The 26,819-nt window shown below is 39.4% G+C and overlaps 1 protein-coding gene across 1 annotated transcript in view; it reads left to right on the forward strand.

Annotated features, from left to right (window-relative positions):
• The window catches only part of CDKE;1 (cyclin-dependent kinase E;1), a 180,958-nt gene that overhangs the window by 114,227 nt on the left and 39,912 nt on the right, over window positions 1-26,819 (forward strand). The gene's annotated exons all lie outside the window — the stretch shown is intronic.

The raw sequence follows: 26,819 nt of genomic DNA on the forward strand, positions 1-26,819 counted from the left end.
GAGGCATTTTGGACAACTCACTTGGAGTGAGGTCAGAGCCCAGATTTGCCTGTGGAGTGAGGAAATTTCCTTACTAGATTTTTTTGCCAGTATTTTCTCTGCAGGATTGCCAGTGTTTGGCATCCAGATTGTACTCAGATGATTTTACTGCTGCTTAATAATAAAACCCTCAGCTGTTGCACCGGTTTTCCCAAGTTGGGCTTTTCGGGGACTTTTGTCCAGAAATAACTGTGTTAATTTTATGTGTGTGCTAGCATTTCTTCCAACGTTTATTCTTCTGCAGTTTTATTTCTGTAGGTTGCAGTGTGATTTATTCAGTATTTGCTATAGCAAACAATAAATAAATTGTTAAATTAAATTAACAATTAGGAGAATAATTTCTAGTTGTTGCAATAAGATTCTAGTTTGGAATTTTCACAATAGTGAGGCTGCAGGAGGCATTATAGATCCAGCAAGTGCATTTGCAGAGAGGCAGAGGAGCCACAGAGAGGTTGACGCTGGTGCAACGCAGTAGCCTCCAAAGGCAAGTTCGATTTGCTGAGAGGGAGAGATGTTTTTAGTTCCAGAGGCTAGGAAGGAGTCCTAGAGTGCCAGAGAAGCATCTTTCCAATCAACAGAAGGCAGAACAACTTCATGAGAGACCAGTCTGAGGCTAGACGTCCAATAGTCTACACAGAGTAGTGCAGAGGCTGACACAGAGGGTCAGAGGGCCGAATTTCTGAAGGCAAGTCGTGCCAGGAGTTTTCCTGTGGGGTGAGGAAAATTCCTCACTAGATTTTTGCTAGTATTTTTCTCTGTAGGATTGCCAGATTTCCGCATCCAGTTGTCCTCAAAATTTCTTGCTACTACATAATAATAAAACCCTCAGCTGCTACACCGGTTTTCCCACATTGGGTTTTTTGGGGAATTTTGTCCAAAAATAACTGTGTTAATTTTATGTGTGTGCTAGCATTTGTCAACTTACAACGTTTTATTCTTCTGTAGAATTTTATTTGTGAAGGTTGCAGCGTATCTATTTCAATATTTGTCGTAGCAGATAAATTGTTAATTAATGGACAATTAGGAGAAATAATATTAGTTGCTGCAATAGGGTTCCAGTTTGGAATTTTCACACTTTAAAGGAAAAATGGTTATTGGATCTCTTCAAATGGGACTGTCAAAGTAATTGAACTTTTTGAAATCATTTCTAAGAGAGGCTTGGAGACCATGAACCACCTACATTATTCTTAGACCATTCATGGAGCCTAGGTGTTGGCATGTAGGATCGTTTACACTCTTTGGGGTGTATTGACCCCTCTTTTGAGGGTTTTACTCATCAAATCATTGTACACATGGCTTGACCACTTTAATTTCTTGTTATGTTAGTTAACTTAATTTGTAAATAGGTTAGATTTAGTTTTCTTAGGTTAGTTCCAAGGAATTTATTCAGATAATGATATTTAATTGTAAAGGGTGTTAAAGCTTCCTTGTATAAAGAGAAAGGCTTCCTCATTTGTAATTCATGGTTGGATCGTTAGAGCACTCCTCTCTTTTGGAGATTAATGAAAACATCCTTTGAGAGCAAATTTTGTGGAGGAATTTTCTATGTGGAGCAAAAGCGTGTTTTCTTTTTTCTTGATATATGTTCGAGTATACTTTGTTCTAAATATTCTTGGTGATAAATAAGATATGCTAGGGCTAATAATTTTTGCCATCGAGGAGATAATATGCTACATGTAAGGAACCAACTGGGGAAGGACCTTGCTTTATTACTTGTGCTTGTAGTGTGGGTCAATCCAAGCAACCGAACCATCTTTGAAGGGGAGCTCCGAATTGTGTAGGGTTTTCTATTTTGCCGCTCACATAAGTTGAAGGCTGGAGACACCACTCTAAGGGAAGCCACCCTTAAGCAAGTCCGAAATCTAGCAAGGAGGTTGAGTCAATAGTGGGGGCAATTTTTGTCCAAGACCAAACCCATTTTCTTGAATTTTAATCGATGATATTGACATAAGAGGATTTCATCTTGCATTCATTCACCTTGACTCCATTGCCCTTGAAGGATATTGGCACTAGTCTTCAAGTCCCTCTATCATCTTCTTTTCTTTATAAAACCCCAAAATCTTAAAAATGTTTCACTAAGGCTTCATTTGGCATCACCTTATGCTCTTCTTGACCAAGCGCTAGTGATCCTAATAGGGGAGCCCCCTCGAAGCCGGAGGAGCGCTGTCCTAAAGAGGTAAGATAGGTTGCTGAGATGATAGAAGGTGACCTATCTAGGTTCCACTTGGATTGTACAATGTGGGTTAGAGCTTTCACCATTTCCAACATACAATTTGGGTGGTAATAAGCTTCTCAAAAAGTGAGGTGAATCCTAACTTGTACTTCGTACTTGTAGGAGATGATCCACTTATCTTGGTCTTATATGTCGATAATTTGTTTCTCATAAGTTAAAAGTGGCTCATTGCAGTGTGCAAGGTAGAATTGGCTATAGAGTTTGAGATGAAGGACATCGGGTCATTATTTTTTGGGGTTAGAGGTATGGCAGAGGTCAGGGTAAGTATGCAGTAGAGATCCCGAGTTGATTGAGGATGGAGTATTGTACACTAGTGGCTACACCTATGATCACCAATCTAAAGAAGGCTTTGACTTTTGATTCAAAGTTGGTGGATCCCACATTGTACAGATAATTGATAGGGTCCTTGATGTATTTGGCCAATAGCAGGCCAAATATCTGTTTAGCCACTAACACTTTGAGTCAGTTCATGGTGGACTTGAGGCAGGTGCATTGGGTAAAAATGAAGAATATATTGAGATACTTGAGAGGTATAATGGGGTATGTGTTGAAATTTCTGAGTATTACTCGTTAGAAATTTTATTTGTATTCTCTGGTATATTTCTCCTACTTGTTAATTACGAACAAGTTGTTTAACCATATAAACACTGAAATAAACACAATACAGTCTTAACCACCTACATATCAAGAACTGAAAGAAATAGACAAACACACAAGTGACATTGTTATTTTTGGACAACGTCTCTAGAGAAGCCCAACTTGGGAAAACCGGTGCAACGATTCTGAGGGTTATATTATTATTATGCAGTCTTTCTGTGTACAATTGGGTGCCAAACTGGCTCACCCGACAGTGAGAATAATCCGGCAGTGATACCTCTCTATTCGGAAGCAGATATTCGGAAACTCTGCCCCATGAAACCCTCTCCAACACTATCTAAAGCTCAGTGTCAGCCCTCCTGTCCTCTGTGTCATCTCGAAACCCTCTGCGTCAGCCCTCTAAGGCACTGCGCAGCCTCTACGACCCTTTGCGTCAATCCTGCAGCCTCTGCATGGATGACGCAAGCCCTTCTAACCTCTGTGCAGTTTCCTCTGCCTTTGCGTGGCTCCCTCTGGCTTAGCGTCTGCCTCTCTGCCTCTACGCTAGACTTCCGTCACTATCTCTACATCTCTACCCTCGCTGCAAATTGATCATTGATTTGATTTCTCTTAGCAAACCCTGCTCTAGAAAATTGAATGACTGATCAATCTGGTGTCTTCTCCAACTGACCCTCAAGCCTCCTCTTATACTTTTCCTGTTGGTCCTTCAACGACCGAGATTACATCTCTAATCAATGGCTAAGATTAGATTTGGCTTGATCCATGTCATTTAGAACCTTCTAACCCAGTTTTATTTTAATACCATTAATATTTTATTTTTCCTAAGTTTAGACTTTAGGAACTCCATCACAAGTATTAATTATTTTAATATCTCCTTAAGCGGGTAGAATCTGCCCAAACCATTTCTGGGTCTTGGAGATCTCATGTGCTTTAGCCTCTCTACTAATTTTCATGGCTAGAGCACATCCGATGCTACCCCAAATCAACAGTATGGTCTGAGGTATCTTGGAGGAGATGGAGTGACGCTGTAGGGATATACATACTCAGATTGGGCAAGGATTACAACAGATAGTAAGAGCGCCTCAGGATGCTACTTTAGTCTTGGTTCAATGATTTTTTCGTAGTTCAACAGGAAGCAAACTTCCATGACACTTAGTGTAGCAGAGGTAAAGTATATGGTAGCGAGTATAGCAAGTTGTGAGGCCATTTGGCTTGCAGGATATTTTGGACAAGAGTTGGAGCCTATGGTTATACGCTATGATAATTAGAGTTGTATCAAACTCTATGAGAATCTAGTGTTCCATGGAAGATCCAAGCATATTGAGATCATGTATCACTTCACTAGAGTCAGGATCCAGAAAGGGGCAATGAAGCTTCAGTATATCCCCACAATTGGGCAAATTGCTGACGTTCTCACTAAACCCTTGGTGAAAGGGAAGTTTGTGTTTCTTAGGGACAAATTAGGTGAGGTGTAGAATACCTTCTTCTTTAAGAGGGAGTGTTGATGCTCATAGCTTAGGTAGCTACTTCTACATAGTCCTATGTGTCAAGGCATGTGGAAGTCACCTAATTACCTCTTAACCTTGGTAATTACATTGTTTATTAAAGTGATTTCTTTTTATGAGAAAAGTGAGTTTAATCTAATGAAATGCAAAGGTTATTTGCATAACTGAATTAGATAAATTACAAACATTGATCTCAAGTGAAGTTGAGATTTAATCTCAACCATCAATCACTTTCGAGATTAGGGTTGTTGATTTAATCATAATTCAAACTTATAACAAGAAGGTTGGGCTAAGGGATAAGTCACATCATTGAGCACAAGACACAATGAGACAAGCGAGGATCTCAATGATTGAGTGGAGAAGGACATTCCCTAAAGTGTGCAACAAGCAGAGGGAAAAAACAAGAAGCAACAAGATAGAGAAATGTGAAAATTATATCACTACAACAACTGATTTACTTTTCCTACTTATTTCACCATAATTTATTCATGAAATTACTTCAACAAACATTAAAATAAATACTGTTGCAGATATCACACCATAATACAGAAACAAACATATGCACAAGAATCAACACATTGACACAGTTATTTTGGACTAATGTCCCCGGAAAAACCCAATGTGGGAAAACCGGTGCAACAAGGGAGGATTTTATTATTCAGTAATCTTCTAGTGCAACAGGGTGCCAAACTGGCTTACCCACAGATAGACAAATTTTCTAGCACTTCTTCTGAACCCAACGTAGGCCCTACCGACCTCTGTGTCAGCCTGAAATCCCTCTGTGTCAGCCTACTGAGGCTCTGCGCAACCTCCTTGGCCTTCTGTGTCACTCCTACAGCCTCTGCGTGGATGACGCAGGCCTTGCTGGCTCTGCGCAGTCTCTGTTGCCTCTGCATGGCTTCCTCTGCCCCTGCGTCTGATCTCTTTTGCCTATGCGCTGATCTCCCGTCTCTCTGTTCCGTACTTGTTGCCTCCTGATTGCTCTCCAGACCACTAGTTCAATTTCTCAGCTAATCTCGCTCCAGAAATTGAACTTACTGGTCTCCCTCAGTGTGTTCTCCAAGTGACCCTCAAGCCTCCTCTTATACTTTTCTCGTTGACAAATCAACGGCTGAGATTAAGTCCCTAATCAATGGCTAAGATTAGATCTGGCTTGATCCATGTCTTTTCGACCATTCTAACACAGTTTCATATTAATACACATTAATATTTTATTTTCCCTAAATTTAGACTTAGGGACTCCATTAAAAATATTTGAAATCTCCTGAACTGTTTAGAATCTGCCCAAACCCTTTCTGGGTATTGGAGATCTCATGTGCTCCAACCTCTCCACCAAATTTCGTGGCTAGAGCACATTCGATGCTACCCCAAATCAACACTCCCTCTTAGCGACGATTGTGCTCTAGTAATACTTCTCACTGAGTATCACCCTGCTCATCCGGCATCGGTCCCTGCGCTGGTGTTAAGCCTCCCTGCCCAACATTCTTTGCACTGTTGCATCCTGTACCGCTGCCCATGACTCTGCTACTGCCATTGCTGCATCTGTATGATAACTCCCTTTGCATTTGTGCTGTTGCTGGTCCTTTCTCCCAACACTGCATCTGCACTACAACTCCCTCTGCATCTGTGTTGCTGCTGGTCCTTTCTCCCAACACTGCATCTGCACTGCAACTCCCTCTTCATTCGTGTTGCTAACACACTACTTCTGAAAGGGGTTCTTTAGCAGCCCCATCTTTTCCCTGAAGTAGTCAAATTTTGACTTTCCAAGGGCCTTGGTGAGATCTGCCACTTGTTCTCCTGTAGGAGTGTAGCTCAACCGTACAGCTCCTCGTTGGACACAGTCTCTAACAAAGTGACACCGGATATCAATATGCTTCGACCTATCATAAAATACTGGATTCTCTGAGAGTTTGATGCAACTCTGATTATCACACATGATCCTTGTCGCCTCCATATTTCTTCTAAATAGGTTCACCAACAATTTTCTAAGCCATATGGCCTCACACGAAGCTGTGCTTGCTGCCATATATTCTGCCTCAGATGAGCTCAGAGCCACGAACTTGTGTTTCCTACTCCACCAGGAGGTCATTCCTGATCCAATATTGAAGTAGTACCTAGAGGTACTTTTCCGATCCACTGAATTTCCTGCCCAATTTGCATCACTAAATCCACTCAACTTGATATCCTTCCCCTTGGTGTATAAGAGCCCATAATCAACTGTTCCCTGTAAATACCTGAGAACGTGTTTGGCTGCTGCCCAATGTGCCCTCTTTGGTTCCACCATGAACTAACTGAGGGTGTTGACAGCGTAGCAAATATCTGGCTTGGTATTGACCAGATACATCAGGGACCCTATGAGCTGTCGGTATAGGGTGGGATCGACATCCTTGTCTTCTAATGCATTAATCTTCTTCCAGTTGGTGATCATTGGCATAGCCATAGGTCTACAGTCTCCCATCCCGAACCTTTTTAGGATCTTTGTAGCATACCTCCCTTGCCCAAGGAAGATTTCTCCTTTTTGTTGCCAAACTTCCAACCCTAGGAAGTAGTGCATTCGTCCCAGATCCTTCATATCGAACTCTATGGCTAGATTCTTCTTGCAATCCTCAATGAGTCTGGATGATCCTGTCAGAAAGAGATTATCCACATATAATACTAAGATAAGTGGCTCGTTCTCTACGACTAGATAGTAGAGATTCGGATCCACGTCACTCTTGACAAACCCCATTTGCTGCAAGTAGCCATTTATTCGACCATACCACGCTCTTAGTGCCTGCCTTAGCCCATACAAGGCTCTCTTCAGTCTGCATACATGAGACTTCTTTTCATGAGTTTCAAAGCCCTCTGGTTGTTCAATGTATACCTCTTCTTCTATTACCCCGTTTAGAAATGTCGTCTTGACATCCATCTGATGGATCTCCTATCCCATCTGGGCTGCAAAAGATATCACAGTCCTAATAGATGTATACCTGGCTACTAGGGTGAAGGTTTCCTCATAGTCATTCCCTTCCTTTTAAGCATACCCCTTAGCCACAATCTTGGCCTTGTATTTCTCAACACTGCTGTCCGTAGCATATTTGATCTTGTAGATCCATCTTGAACCTAGCATAGATCTTTCTTGAGGCCTTGACACCACCTCCCAGACATCGTTCACCATTATGGAGTTATACTCCTCCATCATCGCATCTAGCCAAACCTGATGCTGAGCTGCCTCCTTGAAACTGGTAGGCTCCCCATCCTGAGCTACTAACGCCTGATACCTGTTTGGCTATTTTCGCTCCCTCTTACTGTTCCTTGGCTCATCGATGAAGTTCTCTGCATCACGTAGAATCTGACGAAGTCTCTGCTAGTTCTTCCTCTGCTAGCAGCTGCTTCTGTTCGCTCCTCCTCCTCATCCTGAGAATCTTCTTGGCCTGAGGAAGGATTCTTCACTTCCGTTGGTTGAAGAGGCATGACCAACGAATCCTCTTTTGGCTGCTCCTTGGAAGGCATTTCGCGAGATCTTCTGAAAGCTCTATCCTCCATGAACTTTACATCTCGTCGTACTACTACCTTCCTACTCCCTGGAAGATAGATTCAGTATGCCTTAGCATTCTTGCTATATCCCACCAGATACCCCTTTTCTACAATCTGATCCAACTTCTTTCTCTTTTCTTCGGGTATGCGACAATATGCTAAATTGCCAAATATCCTGAAATTACTGACTTTAGGCGTCTTCCCAGTGAATACTTTCTCTGGACTAATCTTGCCCAATGCCCGATGAGGAGTCATGTTCTGAACATAGACAATTGTGTTGCATGCTTCCGCCCACAGGAATTTTGGCATATTCTGATCATACAGCATGGCCCTAGCTGCTTCTACAATAGTCCTGTTTTTCCTTTTTGCCACCCCATTCTGCTTCGGATTGTAGGGAGATGTCCACTCTCTTCTGATGCCCTCCTTAGCGCAATAATCAGTGAAGTCCTTATCGACATACTCTCCACCATTATCTGAGCGCAAGACTTTTATTTTCTTCCTAGTCAAATTCTTCACTAGAGCCTTGACCTCCTTGAATTAACAGAAAACCTCATCCTTGGTTTTCAGAAAATAAATCCAAGTTTTCCTCGAGTGGTCATCAATGAAGGTGAGGAAATACTCGGCACCATTGAGAGCTTTGACAGACATAGGTCCACAAATATTTGAGTGTATCAATCCTAGTACACTCTTGGCCCTGTGTTTGCTCCTAGGAAATGCCGCCTTGGCATACTTTCCTAGAGCGCATCCCCTGCATACATCATCTCATTCCGTACTAAGATGCGGAACTCTTGTTACAGTGCTCCTGAGAATTCTCAGAGCTCCATGGTGCAAGTGACCCATCCTTCTGTGAAATAGTTCGTTCAAGTCCTTGTCCCCATGACTGCCTATTAATGCCATTGGAGATTCTAGTTGTAATCTATACAACTGATTACTTTTGATCCCGATCTGCACTTTCTTTGTCCAGCTCGGGGGTTTGACATATACCTTTTCCTTGATGAAGTAGATGTCATAGCCCTTGCCTTGTAGGTGTGACATGGAAAGTAAATTCATCCCCAATCCTGGTACATGCAACACATTTGTGGCATGGAACCGCTCTCCCGATTCTGTCTGAAAAACTATGGTACCCTTTCCTACTGGAGTACACTTTTCCTTGTTCCCCATGGTGATCTGAGAGTTCATCTTCTCTTCTCGATATTCTGAGAAGCACTCCCTGATTCCCGTCATATGCCACGAGGCTCCATTGTCTATATACAATACTTCTAATGATGCGGCACTAGTCATGCACACCACTTCTTCTTCCAACCTAGAAGCCAACATTGAGAAATCGAAATCTCTTTCTCTTGTGCAATCTATAGAAAATCTGCATGAGTCCCCTGAGGTAGATTCCTCTACATCGTGGTCTCGACCCATAACTGATTTTCCTTTTCTGTCTGTGATTACTTCCTTTGATACCATGTGAAAATTCTATCACTGCAGCAACTGATTTACTTTTCATACTTATTTCACCATAAGTTATTCATGAAATTACTTCAACAAACATTAAAATAAATACTGCTGCAGATATCACACCGTAATACAGAAACAAACATATGCACAAGAATCAACACATTGACACAATTATTTTGGACTAATGTCCCCGGAAAAACCCAATGCAGGAAAACTTGTGCAGCGAGGGATGATTTTATTATTCAGCAATCTTCTAGTACAACAGGGTGCCAAACTGGCTTACCCACAGATAGACAAATTTTCCAGCACTTCTTCTAAACCCAACGTAGGCTCTACTGACCTCTGTGTCAGCCTGAAACCCTCTGCGTCAGCCTGAAACCCTTTGCGTTAGCCTACTGAGGCTCTGCGCAACCTCTCTGGCCTTCTGCGTCACTCCTACAGCCTCTGCGTGGATGACGCAGGCCTTGCTGGCTCTGCACAGTCTTTGCTGCCTCTGCGTGGCTTCCTCTGGCCTTGCGTCTAATCTCTTTTGCCTTTGCACTGATCTCTCGTCTCTCTGTTTCGTACTTGCTGCCTCCTGACTGCTCTCCAGACCACTAGTTCAATTTCTCAGCTAACCCCGCTCCAGAAATTGAACTGACTGGTCTCCCTCAGTGTGTCCTCCAAGTGACCCTCAAGCCTCCTCTTATACTTTTCTCGTTGACAAATCAACGGTCGAGATTAAGTCCCTAATCAACAACTAAGATTAGATCTGGCTTGATCCATGTCTTTTGGACCATTCTAACATAGTTTCATATTAATACACATTAATATTTTATTTTCCCTAAGTTTAGACTTAGGGACTCCATTAAAAATATTAATTATTTTAATATCTCCTGAACTATTTAGAATCTGCCCAAACCCTTTCTGGGTATTGGAGATCTCATGTGCCCCAACCTCTCCACCAAATTTTGTGGCTAGAGCACATCTGATGCTACGGAAAATCAACAAGAAATATTCAGCATGTGATTTGGCAATAGAGATGGCACATGTGAGCTCTAGATCGATCCCAGGAACTTGTAGCAGCGCGTGGGCAGATGGAATACAAGGTCCAACAACAGACTGTGTGGCTGTAATATTGAGGGTTGAAGACAAATTTCATTGTTGGAAGTTTGCAAGTTTCATTCTATGTGACTTTTCGTAAGTGGCCATTTATTTTCCTTGCCGAGGAGGCCTTTGTATGTTGAAGATTTTTATAAATGAAATAACAGATTTTAAAGGAAATTTTTCATCTGTTTGTTTATAAAATTGATTGATAGATTTTTTTAATTTTTAATTTTTAATTTTTAATTTTTTTCTTTTGTTGAAAATTCATTTTTTGTTTACCAGTTAAAAGTTAAAACCCTAGTAGTATATTTTTTCAGCAAGAAAAATTGAATGAGAACATGAAAGAAAATTGATAGGAAACAATTTGTCATTCACTGGGGTTAGAAAATTACGATTGATGAGCTTGCGTACCTTTTGTTCTTTATCCTTAACAATAAACCCTTTTGTTTGAGACATGTGGACATTATCTTCCGAATTTCCATTCATGAAAGCTATATTCACATCATGTGATAAATCTTCCACCTATTTTGTGTTGCCAAAGCCAACAAAGCACAAATTGTATCCCATTTGGCTATGGGGTAAAAAGTCTCTTCATAGTCTATGCCTTCATTTTTGTGCATATTTTTTCACCCCAAGCCTTGCCTTATGCTAGTCAAGTGAGCCATCCGATTTGTACTTGTTCTTATTGACCCATTTGCAGCTAATTGGTTTGGTTCCAAATGGAGAATCCATAAACATTCATGTTTCATTCTTGATTAGAGCATCATTCTCCCTTTGCATAACTTCTTTCCATTCATCATGAGAAACAACTTTTTCAAAGGAAGATGGTTCAAACTTCAAAGTTAGTAGATTATTTCAATTCACAATTAAATGAAAGTTCTGAGCCATTGACATCACTTGAATTTCAATAATCTATTTCATTTCATTGTGGCATGATCTTGTGTTGTTGAACTTCTAGTTTGTGTTATCCCAACTTCACCAGGATGAGCCACTTTGGACATTTTTCTGATGTTCTAGGTTTCTCAGTTGATTGAGATGGTGCTGCATTCCCATCAAGATTCAATATTTCAATCCTCTCAATCACATCTTCCAATTGAACCTCCTATTTTGACGAAGTGGTTGAGTTTTCTACATGAGGGGGAGATGGTACGGAAAAATGAGATTCTAGAGATTGATCCATTATAGGGGTCCCGCCTTCAAGATGTGTAATCTCATTATCAAATTCATGATATGTCTTTACATGGGTAAATCTATCAAGAGTATCAAACTGTTGCTCAACAATCTTGTCATTCTTAGTGGGTTCAAGAAAAATCATGTCTTTGGAAAGAATGAACTTTTTATTTACCTCGTTGTAAAGACGATATGCCTTGGTGGTATTTGAGTACCCCAAAAAGATGCACTTTTGACTTCTTTGACATAGTTTGTTCCTTTGCTCCTTGGGAATTAAAGCATAACAAGTGGAACCAAAGACCTTGGGATGCCTCATCAGCGGAATGCAATCATACCACATTTCGTAAGGAGTCTTCTTCCCAAGAGCATGAGATGAACTTTCGTTTCTCAAATACATTACACATAGAACTACATTAGCCCAAGACTTCAACTTCATGTACCATATTCAAGTTTCTTGTTCATTCTTTATGCTACATGACTTTGTTGAGGATTTCATGGAATAATGTTTTGATGCTTAATTCCATGTTGGTAAAGATAGCTTTCAAAACCATTGGAATTATATTATTAGTACGAAGAGTGCCAATATGAGATTGTGCTTCATTTTCAATCCATAAATATATATTTTTAGATGTTTCAAATGATTGAAATTTCTGTTTCAAGGAATAAGCCCAACACATCTTGGTGTAACCGTCAATAAAATTTATGATATATTTATTACCAAAAGTAGATGCAACATGCATGAGGCCACACAAATTAGATTGTATCAACTCTAGCTTTCTACATGATCTCGGAGTGGAATCATGTAAAGGTTGCTTGATGTTTACCAAAGATACATGCATCACATTGTTTCAAGTTTCTTGGAATGGTAGTTGTTAACCATCAAAATGGGTAACCCTAGAGGAAAAAACTTTTCTCCTATTCTTGATAGCCAACGGGTCAAACACATAGTAGCCCCTAACGTCCACCACTAGCTGATGATATGCCATTTTATCTCTGCCACTTGCATCATCCATTTACTTCTCACCCATTTGGCAGAGCACATGGACGAAGGTGGGCTTCCTCCCAAAAGGTACTTTAATCATTTTGCAATCGGGTGCTCATGCTTGTTTATTTTTGGGCATTTGATATGGATTATGAGGTGATCTGGAAGAAGGATGGGCTTTAACCGTGATCTTGTTCCCTCACCTTAAATGGTGGGGGGTTAATCTTTGGTCCTAGTCTAGTGGGACCTCCCCTAATGGTCCAATGGGTACATGAGGGGCACTACTTGGGAAGCCCTGGCTGAGATAGCATAGTTCCATCTATCCTTATGTCATACTTAACACTTTCCATCTTACATTATAGGCCTCGTTTTCCACCTCCATTCTTCACTTTCAACCGACCATTGGTTCTTTGGGATTTGGCACCCATACATCCACATACTTGGGTAAGGCTCGGAAACTTTGCCCTAGGAGGTTGATGCAGCTAAAAGAAATGGAAAGAGCATATCATGGTCACAACAAAACTAAATGAAAGAATACCAAAATGCAAAATATGGCCAGGGACATAGACATTAGCACGTGGGCAAAATCCTATATGAGCTCTACTTCACTCATTATGGCCATCACCCAGTTTCTGAGCACATGTTGCTCCATTACATCATAAGAAGGAGCCCTTGCATGTCCCAACCTTGATGAGTGATTAAATGACTCATCATTAAAGGGTAATACAACTACTATATCATTTAAAGCAAGCTCTAACCCTTGAGCTATGAACAACAATACAAAGAAAAATCAAGAAAAATTAAAAGGCGCCCAAGAGGGGTGGAAAAACAAAGGCCGAGTTGGTAACTCATTCCTCCATGACTGCTCCCTCCTCACATCTATACACTTAGGGTGTTGATCCTCCATCAACGGGTCCCTTAAACTATGGCACTTGGCCATGAAGCCTTATCCCTTTCACTTCATCATTATTATTCAGTAACACCTATCAATTGAAGGGTGGACTGAGGAAATGTCACTTCCCCGTAGGAGTTGGAAACACCTAATAGGGTTGTACTTTAGCCACTCCTACCTAGGGAGAAAACACCATTGCGAGTTCAAGTTCCTGATTTTAGAAGGGGATCTTTATTTGAAGTATTAAATATCCCATGACACTTGAGCTCGGTTCACTTAGATGCAATAATGATTTTTGTTCCTAATGACTGGTTGATTTCACTAAAATCTATGTTTTGATTGTCAGGTGGTTCAACAACGCATGTCTTGGGCACCTTATCCACAGGTACCCAAGCATTAGAGAGGCATATTGGCACTATAAAGTGAAGCGTTGAGACTCTTGGGCCTTTGAACAACACCAACATATCACACATATACCTGATCACTTCTTGCACCTAGAACTTTATGCGTCTTTGCACTGGATTTGATAATTCTTCAGGATGTCACACCTAGATCCAACATGCCCCTAGGCTAGCCTTAGCACCAATTCACAGATGACAACTGATTCAGGGCCCAAATAAGGATGGTCTCACCTTCAAAGACTAGTGATGGCTAGAAGCACCTGGAAAGCCTGTTGAGAATGCAACAAGATGATGGAGCTTAGTGGAAAGGAGTCGCCTTCACTAAGTGGGCCCACAGGCAAATTATGGCCAAAGTCTATTTTTAGACATATGGATCATGTCTATGAGTTGTAGGATGCTGTTTATGGATGATTGGTCATGTTGGGAAAAATAGATGGACTTCTATTTTTTGGTTCACAGCAGGAGTGATCAAAGTCTATTTTTAGACTGCCAGGTTAAAAATAGAAAAGTCAAATATTATTGTCTCATAATAATATTTAGACTATAAACTTTATCTTATCCTCTTGGAGCACTTCAGTTTGAGCTACAGATGTGGCACATGCAGTTGTCAGAAGGAAATACGCTTTTCTTGTGAGTCAGTTGAGCTATTGCATGCATGACATCAGTTAGAACTCATGCATGTGAGTTCTGTGGAGTTGGATGTGGAGTTGATGGAGTTGTGTTCAGTTTGACTTTGTTAAACTAGTTGTAATTAGTCTAACTGCAAATAGACTAGTGATGAGTGATGTGAATTAATTGATTAAATTAATTCACTAATTATTAACTCATAATGCAACTGAAGAATACATCAGTTAACTCAGTGCATGTACAGTTCAGTGGAGACAGGTGTTAGAGGTTGAGATTGCTATCAGTTGTGACTATAGTTGTGCATGAGACTTTGCACAAGCAATGTATTGAGTATGCCAATGAGTATTGCCCAGTATATGCCCAGTAGAATAGCCTGTGCTCACGTGATTTCCAGTGTGAGTGATTCTCAGTAGGTATTGTGCAATAGAGGCAGGCAAAGCAATGGAGAAGATTTGAACCTGTGACTTGTTCGGATCTGAGCTAGTTTTGTGTGTAACAGGTGGAGATAGTACTGAGTACTTGTGAGGAGTATTGTACTATGTATTGTTACATGTTCTCAATCATTAATATACAGATAGTGTGGGGTTTTCAGCTATAAGCTTTCCCCGGGATACATACTGTGTTAATGTGTGCATGCTATTGATGCTTCATTGTTTTCAATGCTGCTAAATTGATGATCAACGTAGAGGAGCTTATGTATTGTGCATGTATTCCGCAATAGTGCATGATCAGGATAATCTCTGTTGAATATGTGTTTATTATTCAAAATTTCTACAAAGCCCTCAAGGTTGGAGCGGAGATAGACACTTTTCACAGTTGGAGACTATAGAGACCACTTTGTGGTGCCCCAACTAGATTTTGGGACCACAGGGAGCCATTGAGGTGGATTTGAGGGCCAACCCTCAAATCATGATTTTTACATGTTTCTACATCACATTTGGCACCTCATAGCACTTGGAAATGCCACTTGGAGCCTATTTCATGCATGGCATCAACCCTAGAAGGCTAGTGTCTCACACGTGTTGGGTGGCTTGTAACCCAAGGGTTTCTTGTGATTTGACTTGTTATTAGGGCTTTACGCTAGTATTAGGACTCATCCTTCTCATATAAATAAAGGAGAGGATCTTTCATTTCAATTATGATCATTAGGACTATTTTGACTCTCCTTAGGAGAATTTCAGGCTCTTGTATCTTTGGAGAGCATTGTTTATTTGAGCTCTTGTCTTGTCTTTGGAGAAGTTATCATGGATCAATGACTGGATTCTTTATGCATTTTATCTTGTAAGTGAATCTTTTTATTGATGAAATTTTGATCTTATGTTTAATGTGTGGAATGTATTGGTAATATAGGGTTTTTCTATTGTACCAATTATTGTTGAAGATCAACTAAATAGAAACTGGATATCATCATTGTATGCATTACTCATGAATAAAATGTGAATGACAATCTCCTTGGTGAAATTTTGAATTAGCTTTCCCAAGTGAATATTGATCCCTCACAAAGATAATAGTTAGGGTTTTGTGCTAGGGAATCAAAAATATCCTTACTCTTGTTGAAATGTGTAACTAGGTCCAGTCTTCATAATTATCATTGTACTTGTATCATTATGTATTTTATGTAAAAAGCAAAAAGAAGAAAAAGAGGAAAAATAATTTTTTTCTTATTGTTTCATTAGTTAAGCATTTTCATGTTTCTAGGATTTGTTGAGTGAAACTCCTATTTAGACTTTTTGTAAAGAAAAAGAGAATAATTTTCAAAAATGTATTTTGGGTCAACTCACCTCAAGAAGTCAAGTTGACCCTCTAGGATGACAAGTTGGCTCACTCAAAAAGGTGTCTTTTCGCATGTTAGAAGAACTATATATTGGCATACGTCCTCCACCAAAAGTGTAATAATTTCGGTGCTTTCTATGATGTGTTATGAGGAAAAGATGTGAGAAGTTCAGAGGCGACTCTCTTGTGAAGGAACGCGAGTTTCCTGAAGGCATATGTATGCAATGGAATGTGTGTTTCCTGGATTATATACTTGGGATAATGCAAGTTTTCTGTGGAAGATAATATGAGATAATGCGAGTTTTTTGTGGAAGATAATCTGAGATAATGCGAGTTCTCTATTGAAGAAGATCTAAGAATTTGAAGGGCTTGACTTGGCTTCTTGGAGGTTGGATTCTTGGGTCTTGGATATCTCATTTTGATCTGATTCTATAAGAAGAAGAGATTTTCAGGGTTTTCCCCCTCGTGGGTTTTTTGCCTTGGCTTGGAGTCTATATCTTGTGTCTTTTGTTCTTTGTGATCTTCATACTTTTGTATTTTGGTAATTACTTGAAAAGAAAAGTACACATGTAATAATAATAAGCTATGTTTCCAGGAAACGTGGGTTCGGGGACAGGGACGGGTACGTCACTTTTTGAAATAGGGTGCATGGGTTTGTCAGGGGTATATTATAATTTTTATATATATTATATTTTATAAATTATAAAATATATATGAATTTGTATATTTTCCAACTTTAAACAAGAAAAATAAAATATTTATGATTTAAACTTTAAAGATTTAAACATGCACATCATTGAACATTCAACATTCACATTGAAATTTCAAAATTTCTAGTTTGATATCAAGTGCAAATTGGAGTTTACATATTAATAAGAATCATGATATATGTCCATTGTCATACTACATTCAAAATTTGCCTCAAGGCATCTCCAAACATGAACTAGGAAATTTCAAAATAGTGAACAACGACTTCCTCAAGCCATGTCATCAACGTCCATGTCATCAACATCACTTCGATCTTCAGTCGGCATGCACTCCAGCTACATAGCTACAATAGTAATGACCTTAACATAGCTACAGTAGTAATGAAATTCAACCTACATAATGAATCTATAGTGGTCATCTCTAGGTTGAAACTATAGAAAGAGAAGTAAAAAGTTCGAGTTTGAAAATAATTACAGCAAAATCATTGGAAAAAATTGACCCTAATGTTCCCAATTTTGGGGTTCCATGGACCCGTTGTCGGGGTTTGGCACACCCAATTAGACAAAAGAACCCAAATTTTGGTTTTGAAGAACTCGATGCTTACTTGAAGAATCCGATTCTTTTGGGTGCGGTTTAGAAGAACCCGTACTCGAACGCGGTACTTAGGGACGAGAACCCGGGATGGGTTAGAGAACCCCACCCTTGGGTTCGCTAACCCGTGCAAAGTAGATAATAAGCCAATAGTAATTTCACAACTAATTATCAAGTAATAGAAATCGTCACTTTCACCTGCCTATTGATTTCTCAACATGGTATTTGTTGGAAATTCTTGGGGGGGTGAATCAATATTTCTTTTGCAATTGTTATTTTTATGCTAATTAAGATCACTTATAAACAAAACACAAAATGTATAATAAAAGAACAACTTTATTAATAAGAACAACGAGGACTCCAATCTTCTTTTACAATAATTTGATTTCTATTTGTACAATAATTCTTCAAGGCTCAAACCTGTGCTTCACCAAGCACCAACTTGGTCTACTTGAGGACTCCAATCCTCTAGAGCTCTAACTCTCTCCGCAGGTTCAGGTTCCAATCTTGTCTTCTTGGGGACTCCAATCCTCTATGGATCCAAATCTGTCTTTATGAGGCTCTAATCTCCAGGGATCCAACCCTATCTTCCACAAGGCTCCAACCTTGACTTTACGAGGCTCCAACCCTCTGCTTCAATTCTTCAAGATGGGTACAAATACTGCTTCAGGGCTTCCGTTACTCCATGAGGCCTTCAATCATGCTGCTCTAAAAGTGTCATGAAGGTTTCAAAGATATCTATAATGGTTTTAACAAGTCTCCAATGCAGATCTTCAATAGTGCTTTAACTAGGTTTCTTTACTTCAACAAGTTTGCACAAGGGTCTCTAGGTCTGCTCCAACAATGGCGAACAACCAAATCTTCAAATTTACTCTCAAGACTGCTTCAGAAATGCTCTCAATGCTTCTCCAAAAGATCTTTGTCAAGACTGCTTCAAACACTGTTTTAATGCTTTATCAAGATGTCTCCAAGGAAGCCCTTAAAAAGTTTCAGTTCAATGCAGTTGTACTGCTCCGAATAGACTTCAATGTATCTCCAACAGTGCATAGAACAGACAACTACAGGTCTGCAATGAAGTGTCCACACTCATGCTCTTAATCTTCACTTCTCCACTTACAAGATTTCAAAGGGATGCTTCAACTATTCTTCAAATGGGCTCTTCTAATTCTTCAAGGATATCTTCAAAGGGAAGGCCAAGGACTAACAAATATGTGTGCTCAAAGTCTGCTCCCAAAAACATTGTAATCTTCTCCAAAATAGTTCCTTTTCACAAGGGAAAATCTTTTGGTAAAATTGTCTACCTCTTATTTGAACGATAATGAAAAGCTAGCTGACTCATTTGGCTTTGCAGCGTGGAAGACCAGGATCAATGTCACCTTAGATGAGTATGATGTCTTGGAGTACGTGGAAGGAAAGATCTCACCACCACCAAAAAATGCTTCTCAAGCTATCAAGTCCAAGTATAAGAAAGGTATGATTAAAGCTAAGAAGAAACTCTTCAAGGTCCTACAACAATAATTGTGGCTTCAATAATAACAACAGGTCGTATGAAAGAAGAGATGATAGAAGAGATGAAAGGGGAAACGAAAGAAGAAGAAGAGACTCTCCCAATGATTGTGAAGATAACTATCGTCCACCAAAGAGGTCTAGAAACTCCAGGTATGAAAGTAATGTTACTAATCAATTTGAGTATATTCTTATTTCCGCATTATGTAGTTCATCTCCTTTGGATTCTTGGGATAGTTGGCTGGTTGATAGTGGGGCCTCTCATCACTTCTCTGGATATAAGGAGGTTCTCTCTAATTTGGTAGAGAGGGAGACCAATTTGAACATTATTCTTGGTGACAATACCACTCATCCCGTAAAGGGCTTTGGTTCTGTCAAATTTCATTTGAACTCTAGGGAATCTGTTTTGCTTCATGATGTGATGTATGTGCGGGATTGAAGAAGAATTTGGTATCGATATCTGCCTTGGAGGATAAAGGAATGAGGGTTGCATTCATCAAAGGAAAAGTACTCACTTGGCCTGTTGGATCCTATATGAGAAATTCCTTCACATTGGGATCAAGGTTTGAAGGACTCTATAGAGTCACTAGAAGACCCCTTCTAGCTATGGTCCATAATACAAATCATCAAAGTGAGTTGTGGCACTGAAGACTGGCTCATCTACACTATGATGCACTTCCAAAATTGAAGAAGTTGGTCTCCGGGATCCCCAATGTTCAAGCTCAACATGATGGAGTATGCCTTAGGTGTGCTAGTGGAAAGAAGACAAGGGGACCATTCCTCTCTAGTGAAAACAAAACGAAAGACATCCTTCGTCTCATTCATTCAAATATATGTGGTCCAATGCTCATACATTCACTTGGGGGTCATCTCTATTACATCATCTTCATCGACGATTTCTCAAGGAAGACATGGATAGATTATTTGAAGCACAAGGATGATGCATTCGAAGTGTTCAAGGAGTTCAAGGCTTTGGTTGAAAATCATTCAGGGAAGAAAATAAAGATCTTTAGGTCTGATAATGATGGGGAATACATCTCAAATGAATTTATAGACCTTTGTAGTGTATGTTCAAAATAGGTTGCTCATCAAGCTTTGGACAACAAGACTCTAGAGGAAGTATTCACAGGTGTCAAGCCCGATATTGGTCATCTACAAATTTTTGGCTGCGTCGTGTATTTCCATGTGCCGAAGGACAAAAGAAACAAGATGGAAGCTACAAGAATAAAAGTTACATTTGTTGGATATAGTGAAGATTCTAAAGCATTTAGAATATATATTTATGTTTCAAGGAAGGTTGAAATTAGTAGGAATGTAACATTCAATGAAGATGTTGCCCTTAGAAAAGCAAGGGACCTCCCTCTGCCTCCTCCTGAAGACAAGAGTGATGATATGGATATTCTAGAAGGTCCTTCTGTGCCTGAATCTGAGAAGGACATCGTTGATGATCCCATGCAACTAGCGTATGGACCCTCGGGATCCTCCTCCATGTGACCCCCCCAAAGGAAAAGACCACTTTGGCTCAATAACACTCCACAAGATGCCGAGAAACATGCTGCTGCCCATGGAACTTTAAGGGAAAGCAAGAAGCCATGCGGGCACCTAACATATGTTGTAGCTATGAGCAATATGATTCAAGCTGAACCTCATTCTTTTGAAGAAGCTGTGAAAGAGCAAGTTTGGAAGGATGCCATGGCCGAAGAATACGAGTCAATCATGAAGAACGACATATGGGATGTTGTGTTGAGACCAAAAGGAAAATCGACGGTGACTTCAAAATGGCTCTATAAGATCAAGCATGGGGTTGATGGAACCATTGAAAAAATACAAGGCAAGGTTCGTAGCTCATGGATTCTCCCAAAAGGAGGAGAAGATTACGATGATATATTTGCTCCGGTGGCCCGATATACAACCATTCGTTCAATAGTAGCCCTTGTTGCAAGTCAAGAAAAAGCCCTTGATGTGAAGACTGCTTTCTTACATGGTTTGCTACAAGAAGTCTATGTTGAACAACCTCAAGGATTTGAATTTCATGACAGGAAAACCCATGTATGTCAATTGAAGAAATCGCTTTATGGATTGAAGCAAGTCTCGTGCTTGGTATGCTCGTATCGACAGTTACTTGATGAAGTTGGGATTCACAAGGAGGAATGTTGATCCAAACTTGTACTTCAAAATGATCCAGGGTATGCCTCTCATTTTGGTATTATATGTTGATGACTTATTCATGACAGGTGCAAACCCTCTCATTCTAGAATGTAAGAGGGAGTTGGCTTCCGAGTTTAAGATGAAAGACCTTGGTTTGATGCACTATTTCCTGGGACTAGAAGTATGGCAAAATCTGAGCGAGATTTTCCTTTCACAAGGAAAAAATGTTGTAAAATTGCTAGAAAGATTTGGCATGGTTGAGTGTAAATTCTTGCCCACACCTATGGAGATGAATTTCAAGAAGCTATGTGGAGAGGTTGCTAGACCGGACCTAGCAATCCCTCTGAGTATAGACAACTGGTTGGCACTTTGATGTTTCTTGTAATCACTTGCCTTGACATATGCTTCACAGTTAACACTCTGAGCCAGTTTATGACCGAGCCTCACCACGTATATTGGGTCGCTACCAAGCATGTATTGAGATACCTACATGGGACTATTAACCTTGGAATGAGATATGCCATTGGAGATGTTAGACTACATGGATATACAGATGCAGATTGGGCTGTTAGTGTTGTCGACAGGAAGAGTACTTCCAGATGTTGTCTTAGTTTGGGATTTGCCATGATATCAGGGATGAGCAGGAAGCAGAAATCCGTAGCACTTAGCACTGCTGAGGCCAAATATACTGCAGCCAACCTGGCGAGTTGTGAAGCAGTTTGGTTGAGGAAGCTCTTTGGAGAGCTATTTGAGCAGGTTTTGGACACGACAATCATCTATTGCGACTACAAGCATGGGATTCGTTTGCTAGAGAATCTCGTGTTTCAAAAGTCCAAGCATATTGAGATTAGATATCATTTCATCTGTGACATGGTGTAGAGAGGAGTCGTGAAACCCCTCCATAATTCGAAAGATGAGCAAATAGTCGATATCCTCACCAAGGCTTTGCCGAAAGGGAAGTTCTTGGTCTTCAAAGAGCAGCTTGGACTAGTTGAGATGACCCTTTCGAATAAGGGTCCGAGCTTATCAAGAACACTGAGCAGTGCTCTTCCCCCCTGGTTGAGCTCCCAGGGTGAGGAATGGAGCTATAGGGCTCCTGGGGATGAGAGACCTCTGACCGATAGGATGTTGAGACCTGGGATCTCCCCTAGTCAGAGTATGCCCCAGTTAGCGTCCTGCCCACTCTGTGGGATAACCTCTCCCATCTGGCCAATGGGTTGAGGGACTTGGGATAGAGTGTGATCCCTATGCTTGGGGTAGGTTGGTCTCACCCATTGTCTTTGGTTCTGGGTGGTAGCTATGACTCCCCAATGAGGATGACGATGATGATTCCGGTGGCTTCAAGTCTCCCTGATGGTGATAGAGGCAAGGTGGTAGCTGGAGCTCCCCTGCAACATTTCTTCTTTAGATTCAAGAATGTTTAGCATGAGATAAGCAAAGACAAGCAAAGTTGGTACATGATGACATGATGATATGATGATCAATGGTCAGATATTGGCAGGTGGAATTCTCCCTAGTTGAGAGGGAGTGTTAAATTATGCAACTAAGGTCCCACTTTGGACAAATCATTTGATGGAGATAATCATTACATTGAATTCCTCTTTTCGAGAAGACCAAAATTGACCTAAAGCTCACTCAAATCGGACAAGGAGAAATCGATTTTTGAGGTCAAGCCCACAAATTCAAAATTGTCAAGGTCAGCCTTGGGTGAAATGACACATCTCATGGACAAAATGGCACCCCTCAAGTTGCATATAAATATAAGTGCCCTCATGCCTCATTTGGACATCACATCACACACATTCTTCTTCTCTCTTCAATTGTTTGGTTTGTACAGGTTAAAGGCAACTCTATTCTTCACATGTGCGAGGGTTTGGAGGCATCTTTGACTTCTCTCTTTGGCATCTTTGACTTTTGATGATTGGGCATTTGGTTTGGCTTGTTTTCTTGGGTTTTGGATCTGATTAAGGAGGCCGAATTCAGTGAGGAAGAAGGATGAAATTTTGAAGCAACTAGACCACCTTTGACCAACGTTGACTTTTCTATAGTCGAAGTTTGACCAGTGTTGACCAAGGGTCAAAAGGAGACTTTTGACTTAGATTTTCTTGGAGAAGGTCTGTCCCATCAGGCCACATTTTTGGGCTCTAAAACAAAGGCATTTTAAGGAGTTTGACTACTATTGATGGTAGATTAGAGATGTACTTTTTCTCTCTCTATTGACCAAGTTGACCGAAGTTTTTGGAGTTGTTTTGATTGATCCTTGACCAACAAAAGAGGTTGTATTGATTGGGATTTTACCAAATTAAATTGAAGCATATTTGACCATATTTCACTGCTGTTGACTTTTTGCAGATTCAACAATTGACTGGATTTGACTCTTCCTCATCATTTTTACATTGGTATATTAATTTGACATAAGATTGAATATTGGATATTGTTTTGGATATTGGCTAGTCAAAATTTGACTTTGACTCTTGGATGATGTACTCACTTTGCTGAATATTTGAAGACAATCTAAGAGAAGAAGATTTGCAAAGGGATTTCCCCCTTGTGGGGTTTCTCCCTGGTCATTGACCAAATATTTTCTCGTCTCTTGGCTATCTTTCATTGTGCATTGGAATAATTGTTCTATCTACTATTACTCTACTGTTAACAATTGATGAAAAATTAACAAGAGATGTGTTGATTTTTCATTAGTTATTTTTATGGTTGTTTCTTAGATTAGTCTTATCTTACACTTATTGATCATCATAAATCAATTACACAAAGAACTTCAACAATAAAACAATATGCCACTAAGATAACAAAGAGACAACCACAAAAGAACGCATTATTTTACCATGGGAAAATCCACATGGGGAAAAACCCAACAACCTTTACGATAGAGAAATCTTCAATTCAACAGAGACACATCTTAGTCAATAAGTAGGTCAAACCTGGTCCATGGTCCACCCTCCTAGTCAAGTCATTTGCTCACAGGATTATGTCATGGAGCTCAATCCTTCCATATAAATTTGTTAATTACAGAGATAGAATTTCAGCTCACACATAGAGACATATATTCGTTCTTCAATAAAAAAGTTTCCACAGAGGTTCGAACTTCTTTAGAGAGTGCTATCATTCTTGCTGACCTTAGACATATTAACTTGCCACAGACCTCCGAATATAGACCATACAAAATGTTTTCCTCAGACCATCCGAAATGCTTGCCTCAGACCATCCGAAATGCCTCAGAAGATGTGAGCTTGCCAAGCCTTGGAGGAGGACGAAACGATATATATTCATAGTCTTTTCTTGAGGTCGAATGGGTGTGTCTTTTGCTGGAGCCGACCTGAGCATTTGAAGGGCCGACTTGACTAGGAGGAGGCAAAAAATCCTTTTTCAAAAGATTCAAATTTTCTTTTCCACAACTGACATGAAGAACATGTCTTTTTAAAATTTCCCTTTTGATTGTAGCATGAAGAACATGCTTGTAAATACATTAAGGACTCAATTATACATTATGAAGACTGACCATAGTTACAAAAATCAATACTCCCTCTTAACTAGGGAGGTATTCATAATGAATATCTAGATGTTCTCATGTTGACAGATTTTCTCTATGAAAAAGTTATAACAAAATCGTCATCAACCTTGTCAGCGTCTCTGACATAGGGTAAGTCAACATCTATGACATTTTAGATAGAGGAGGAATGACCTGTTATAAAGTTTTGTAAACCCAACGTTTCGGACTACTAAGTGAGTCCATCATCAGGGGATGCGTCAATAGATATTCTAAGGATATTAATGATGTATCCATGAGCTATATTTTAGGTTATATATATATGTTATGAAAGAAATAATCTAAGAAATTAGGTCGGCCATTATCCATTTAGTTTGTTAATATTCAGATTTTTATTTTTATTATTTATTTATTTTAATTAATGAATTAGTTTATTAATTATTAATTTGTTTAGTTAAATAATTAATTTGTTTAATTAATTAAATTGTTTGTTTAATTAATTAATTAATTATTCAATTTGTTTAATTAATTAATTAATTATTCAATTTGTTTAATTAATTAATTAATTTGTTTAAATAATTTCAATATAATTATTAATTATAAATTTGTTTAATTATTTCCCTAATATAATTATTAATTTTAATTATATTAGGGAATTAACTAAACAAATTTATAATTAATAACTATATTGAAATTATTTAAACAAATTAATTAATTAATTAAACAAATTGAATAATTAAATAAACAATTAATTAATTAATTAATTAAACAATTTAATTAATTAATTATATAACTAAACAAATTAATAATTAATAAACTAATTCATTAATTAAAATAAATAAATAAATAAATAAATAAATACAAATCTGAATATTAACAAACTAAATGGATAATGGCCGGCCTAATTTCTTAGATTATTTCTTTCATAACATATCTATCTATATATATATATATAACCTAAAATATAGCTCATGGATACATCATTAATATCTTTAGAATATCTATTGACGCATCCCCTGATGATGGACTCACTTAGGAGTCCGAAATGTTGGGTTTACAAAACTCTATAACAAGTCATTCCTCCTCTATCTAAAACTCTCTTCACATGTATGGATTCATTATCTATGACATTATCATCATCATCTCGTCAACATCTCTAACATGAATCATCAACATCATCTCATCAACATTTACTAGTTGGAATCTTTGACTCATTGTTAGCATCAACTAGTAGGCATCTCTAACATCAACATCATCATCAATATCAACATCAACTAGTTGGAATCTCGGACACACTGTTAGCATCAACTAGTAGCCACAACTAGTTGGTACCACTAACCCATCTGGTTGGTACTCCTGACACGTGGCATGCCACAACCGGTTGGTACCACTGACCCAACTAGTTGGTACTCCTGATATGTGGCATGTGACAATTGGTCGGTACCATTGACCCAACTAGTCGGTACTCTTGACACGTGGTATATCATTTAGCATCAACTAGTCATAATAACTCTGGTCGATACCACTGACCCAACTGGTTGGTACTCCTGACCTAGACTAGTCTTGGTTCACCCATCCTGGTTAATCTTACTCGTGGTGAAAACTCCAGAGGCTGCACTCAACTGAGCAACTGGGCCCGATGCTAATGAGCTCCTCATCCAATTTGGAGAGATTGACCTTGATTATGAAAGACCTCACTCAACCCTACCTGGGGAGTAATCTAGGTCTAGACCTCACTCAACCCTATCTGGGAAATAATCTAGGTCTTTTGGACCATTCTTCCTAATTTGTTCAACATACTTGACACAAGGAGAATGACTGTCCATGATACTATCATATCAATATTCTCTCTCACTGAGAGGTATAGGACCATGATTGCCCTTTGATGTTGTTGTCTCATCACTCCCTCTTGCTGAGAGAGACAAGCCTGTCCTGGGACAATTTGCTTGATAATACTAGAGCCATACTACTCTCTTCCTGTACCATGTCTTGGTACTAGATCTTCAAGGTGTGCCTTGACCTATCATCATGCTGTCATCTGCACTTGATCAACCAATCTTGCAAGCAGGAGCCATATTGCTTCACAACTCGCCTTTA

The sequence above is a fragment of the Pinus tabuliformis genome, chromosome Q, assembly GCF_031772625.1.
Source record: "Pinus tabuliformis cultivar Carrire ecotype Pingquan chromosome Q, CPIR1, whole genome shotgun sequence".
NCBI lineage: Eukaryota > Viridiplantae > Streptophyta > Pinopsida > Pinales > Pinaceae > Pinus > Pinus tabuliformis.